Here is a 6,000-nt window from a genome sequence, read left to right as displayed (position 1 = left end):
GTATTAGCTTAATTGGCTGTTTCTTTTGGAAAAGTCTCACTTGCATCTACAACTTTGCAGAAAGAGCAACAAAGAGCGTTAGTTATCGGTTTCAGACTAAACTATGATCTTAAGACAAGAAGCTCTGAAATGTGTAACAAAATGGGGCAGTTTTGGAAGAAGTGAATTCAAGTAGCTGCAACGCAATATTTATTTGCTTGTTCTTTGGAAAATTTTTTGTTTCAGTGTATATCTCCAATTCCTTACTCAATGAACAAACTGACCTCAAGTACACGCCCTACTCAAAAAGTTGTATTGAAATTTTAGACCGCGAGAAAGGATAAACACACGAAATCACAGGTAAAACACACAAAAAATTTAACCATATAATATCTATGCAACAAATACACCATCCCCTATTTCCAACGGCAAAAAATCGGTTAAAAAATAGCATCTAAGGACACAGGCAAACAGCTGTCAAATCATTATTATGACGAAAAAATTTCATATTATACAGCTACGTGATTATAATAACATAATTTCACAACAGAAAACTCATAGTTCCTGGATGCCATATGATCGTATTCTCCACCTAGACGTAAGTAGAAATGTAATTTGTAAAACTACGTTCTTGATCACACGTAAGATGTAAATCAGTTTCCCTATTTACAACACCTGCAGGTGCTCTTGAAAATAGCATTGAAAATCGAAACAGACAAGCTTGTTGTGCAGAAATATCTGGAGACAAGATAATAAACTTTTTATTGCAGCTACTGGAACTGACTTCTTGTAAAATGTTGCATTTCAACGTAGTTCTTGATGCAGGCCCTATCGAAGAAAGAAAAGGGGGGGAGGGGGGCAAGTACGATACGGCCATGCGCCTTACAGACTAATATACAAGCAACATAGCTACGAAATAAAATGATGTGTTTATCCTCTATGACGCGTGGAGTCGCTACGCGGAGCTGCTGTACGTACCAAAAAACACGAGTCAACAACAGCTGCATAGCCAGGGATAGCTTCGGCCACCGTTACACACATGATCGGTAGAATAAACCAATAAGCGATAATATTCATAAATAGCGTATATACTAATCAGAAAAATCATACTATACATGCAGTCATAATACACAGTTGACTGAAATGTACAAATATCTTTAAAACATTTGCAAACACATTAAAAAGACTTAAAAATCCGATAGCAGCGGCCAGAATAGAAAAAGCTGTACCCTTTGGTGTATTAGATAGAACCATTTCATTTTGAGCTTATTGACAATGCCTAGCCCCTTACGATACATTTAACCAAGCAAAGAGTACGCTGTCCCAGAGGTCAATGGATGCTATGGTGACGTACATCGTTTTACTGGCTATGGCGGTACTAGTGAATGTCCGTCCCTATGGCAACCATTGGCGTGTGGCACGGCGTAAGACACATCAGTCTGTTTTCTAACGAGTTGTTTTTATGTATATTTTCTAGGGTGAATAGCTGCATCATGTTTGGCCCATTTTGTTATGCAGTTCAGAGTTTCCAGTCTCAAGATAGACGTTTAGGATGCAAACAAAAAAAAAAAAAAAAAAAAAAAAAAAGAGAGAGAGAGAGAGAGACATTCCTCTGTTATTGTCCGTGGTTACGGTACTCCATGCGTTAAACGTCTGTTTGTGTTGTTACTGTACACCGTGTTCCCAGTTGTGGATAAGTGCAGTGGACTCACAGCCTTCACTTAAAACTTCCGGGTCGACAGGTCGTGGTCGATGTATGATTTCCTCTAATGTTTCGTTTCCGGCTGCTAGAGGCATCCTCAGAGGTGAAGCGGAGAACTGCAATCAGAACTCGAGAGAGTGCCTAATAAATAGGCAGTATAAAGGGCACCATCGTCCATCACGTGACGCCGGTAGTATCTATGGTGGTGACAACATTCTAGAATTGAAAGTAATCGATCGACATCCATATTTTATCTAATTTGACACCTTCCTCTTTTCTGTTAAAATTATTACGGTGTTTATAAATCTCAATTTTCTCTCCATACACGCGAATGCTAGTGCGCTGGTTTCGACATGACTCTCGCGTCACTGAATTGTATTTCATGATTACCCTCTTGGTACACGTGTTCCGCTACGACCGATATGTTTGTATGTCACAGACGACCATTCCTTTTAATTTCAGCTAAGCAGGTGTTAACACTTCTTTTCGTTGCGCCAATATACGCTAGTCCACAACTACAAGGAATTTTATATACACCCGGCGTAGTCAAAGGACATAGTATATCTATTGCCATTCCTAAACATTTTTTTATCTTCCTGGTTGTTCTGAAAATATTCTCAATTCCATAAGTGCCATCACTTTCCCAGCGCGTTCTGTAATTTTACTAATACTAAAGCTTTCCAGTTGTGCGGCCGTTGTCGCCGTTGATCATGACTCTCTCCTTAGGGCGAAGAGCTCTAACTGTCTCATTGGAATAACCAAACTTTTTAAAGGCCGAGCGTATGAGGTTCACAAATTTTAGTAGCCGTGTACTCCTAGGTTCTTATAATTCATCCTTTTTGTCTGGTGTACTACCTAGACTCATCATGAAGTTAACAATCAGTATGCGTGCCTGCCCTGTATCACTAAACCCATCGTCCCGTCCACACGTTCGATTACAGACACATCGAGGTCGATCGTTTCATCTCTGAGAATGTCTCTCGCAGGCGGAAACAAAAGTTACGGTAAATGAAACTTCCTGTCAGATTAAAACTGTGTGCGCCGACCGAGACTCGAACTCGGGACCTTTGCCTTTCGCTGGCAAGTGCTCTACCAACTGAGCTACCGAAGCACGACTCACGCCCGGCCCTCACAGCTTCACTTCTGCCAGTATCTCGTCTCCTACCTTCCAAACATTACAGAAGCTCTCTTGCGAACCATGCAGAACTAGCACTCCTGAAAGAAAGGATATTGCGGAGACATGGCTTAGCAACAGCCTGGGGGATGTTTCCAGAATGAGATTTTCACTCTGCAGCGGAGTGTGCGCTGATATGAAACTTCCTGGAAGATTAAAACTGTATGCGCCAACCGAGACTCGAACTCGGGACCTTTGCCTTTCGCGGGCAGTTTGGAAGGTGGGAGACGAAATACTGGCAGAAGTGAAGCTGTGAGGGCCGGGCGTGAGTCGTGCTTCGGTAGCTCAGTTGATAGAGCACTTGCCCGCGAAAAGCAAAGGTCGCGAGCTCGAGTCTCGGTCGGCGCACACAGTTTTAATCTGCCAGGAAGTTTCATATCAGCACACACTCCGCTGCAGAGTGAAAATCTCATTCTGGAAACATCCCCCAGGCTGTGGCTAAGCCATGTCTCCACAATATCCTTTCTTTCAGGAGTGCTAGTTCTGCATGGTTCGCAGGAGAGATTCTGTAAAGTTTGGAAGGTAGGAGACGAGATACTGGCCGAAGTGAAGCTGTGAGGGCCGGGCGTGAGTCGTGCTTCGGTAGCTCACTTGGTAGAGCACTTGCCCGCAAAAGGCAAAGGTCCCGAGTTCGAGTCTCGGTCGGCGCACACAGTTTTAACCTGCCAGGAAGTTTCATATCAGCACACACTCCGCTGCAGAGTGAAAATCTCATTCTGGAAACATCCCCCAGGCTGTGGCTAAGCCATTTCTCCGCAATATCCTTTCTTTCAGGAGTGCTAGTTCCGCATGGTTCGCAGGAGAGCTTCTGTAAAGTTTGGAAGGTAGGAGACGAGATACTGGCCGAAGTGAAGCTGTGAGGGCCGGGCGTGAGTCGTGCTTCGGTAGCTCAGTTGGTAGAGCACTTGCCCGCGAACGGCAAAGGTCCCGAGTTCGAGTCTCGGTCGGCGCACACAGTTTTAATCTGCCAGGAAGTTTCATATCAGCACACACTCCGCTGCAGAGTGAAAATCTCATTCTGGAAACATCCCCCAGGCTGTGGCTAAGCCATGTCTCCGCAATATCCTTTCTTTCAGGAGTGCTAGTTCCGCATGGTTCGCAGGAGAGCTTCTGTAAAGTTTGGAAGGTAGGAGACGAGATACTGGCCGAAGTGAAGCTGTGAGGGCCGGGCGTGAGTCTTGCTTCGGTAGCTCACTTGGTAGAGCACTTGCCCGCGAAAGGCAAAGGTCCCGAGTTCGAGTCTCGGTCGGCGCACACAGTTTTAACCTGCCAGGAAGTTTCATATCAGCGCACACTACGCTGCAGAGTGAAAATCTCATTCTGGAAACATCCCCCAGGCTGTGGCTAAGCCATGTCTCCGCAATATCCTTTCTTTCAGGAGTGCTAGTTCAGCATGGTTCTCAGGAGAGCTTCTGTAAAGTTTGGAAGGTAGGAGACGAGATACTGGCCGAAGTGAAGCTGTGAGGGCCGGGCGTGAGTCGTGCTTCGGTAGCTCACTTGGTAGAGCACTTGCCCGCGAAAGGCAAAGGTCCCGAGTTCGAGTCTCGGTCGGCGCACACAGTTTTAATCTGCCAGGAAGTTTCATATCAGCACACACTCCGCTGCAGAGTGAAAATCTCATTCTGGAAACATCCCCCAGGCTGTGGCTAAGCCATGTCTCCGCAATATCCTTTCTTTCAGGAGTGCTAGTTCTGCATGGTTCGCAGGAGAGCTTCTGTAAAGTTTGTAAGGTAGGAGACGAGATACTGGCCGAAGTGAAGCTGGGAGGGCCGGGCGTGAGTCGTGCTTCGGTAGCTCACATGGTAGAGCACTTGCCCGCGAAAGGCAAAGGTCTCGAGTTCGAGTCTCGGTCGGCGCACACAGTTTTAATCTGCCAGGAAGTTTCATATCAGCACACACTACGCTGCAGAGTGAAAATCTCATTCTGGAAACATCCCCCAGGCTGTGGCTAAGCCATGTCTCCGCAATATCCTTTCTTTCAGGAGTGCTAGTTCTGCATGGTTCGCAGGAGAGCTTCTGTAAAGTTTGGAAGGTAGGAGACGAGATACTGGCCGAAGTGAAGCTGTGAGGGCCGGGCGTGAGTCGTGCTTCGGTAGCTCACTTGGTAGAGCACTTGCCCGCGAAAGGCAAAGGTCCCGAGTTCGAGTCTCGGTCGGCGCACACAGTTTTAATCTGCCAGGAAGTTTCATATCAGCACACACTCCGCTGCAGAGTGAAAATCTCATTCTGGAAACATCCCCCAGGCTGTGGCTAAGCCATGTCTCCGCAATATCCTTTCTTTCAGGAGTGCTAGTTCTGCATGGTTTGCAGGAGAGCTTCTGTAAAGTTTGGAAGGTAGGAGACGAGATACTGGCCGAAGTGAAGCTGTGAGGGTCGGGCGTGAGTCGTGCTTCGGTAGCTCAGTTGGTAGAGCACTTGCCCGCGAACGGCAATGGTCCCGAGTTCGAGTCTCGGTTGGCGCACACAGTTTTAATCTGCCAGGAAGTTTCATATCAGCACACACTCCGCTGCAGAGTGAAAATCTCATTCTGGAAACATCCCCCAGGCTGTGGCTAAGCCATGTCTCCGCAATATCCTTTCTTTCAGGAGTGCTAGTTCTGCATGGTTCGCAGGAGAGCTTCTGTAAAGTTTGGAAGGTAGGAGACGAGATACTGGCCGAAGTGAAGCTGTGGGGCCGGGCGTGAGTCGTGTTTCGGTAGCTCACTTGGTAGAGCACTTGCCCGCGAAAGGCAAAGGTCCCGAGTTCGAGTCTCGGTCGGCGCACACAGTTTTAACCTGCCAGGAAGTTTCATATCAGCGCACACTCCGCTGCAGAGTGAAAATCTCATTCTGGAAACATCCCCCAGGCTGTGGCTAAGCCATGTCTCCGCAATATCCTTTCTTTCAGGAGTGCTAGTTCTGCATGGTTTGCAGGAGAGCTTCTGTAAAGTTTGGAAGGTAGGAGACGAGATACTGGCAGAAGTGAAGCTGTGAGGGCCGGGCGTGAGTCTTGCTTCGTTAGCTCACTTGGTAGAGCACTTGCTTGCGAAAGGCAAAGGTCCCGAGTTCGAGTCTCGGTCGGCGCACACAGTTTTAATCTGCCAGGAAGTTTCATATCAGCGCACACTCCGCTGCAGAGTGAAAATCTCATTCTGGAAACATCCCC

This window comes from Schistocerca nitens, chromosome 4, assembly GCF_023898315.1.
Source record: "Schistocerca nitens isolate TAMUIC-IGC-003100 chromosome 4, iqSchNite1.1, whole genome shotgun sequence".
Taxonomy (NCBI): Eukaryota; Metazoa; Arthropoda; class Insecta; order Orthoptera; family Acrididae; genus Schistocerca; species Schistocerca nitens.
Note: the sequence above shows the minus strand (reverse complement) of the source record.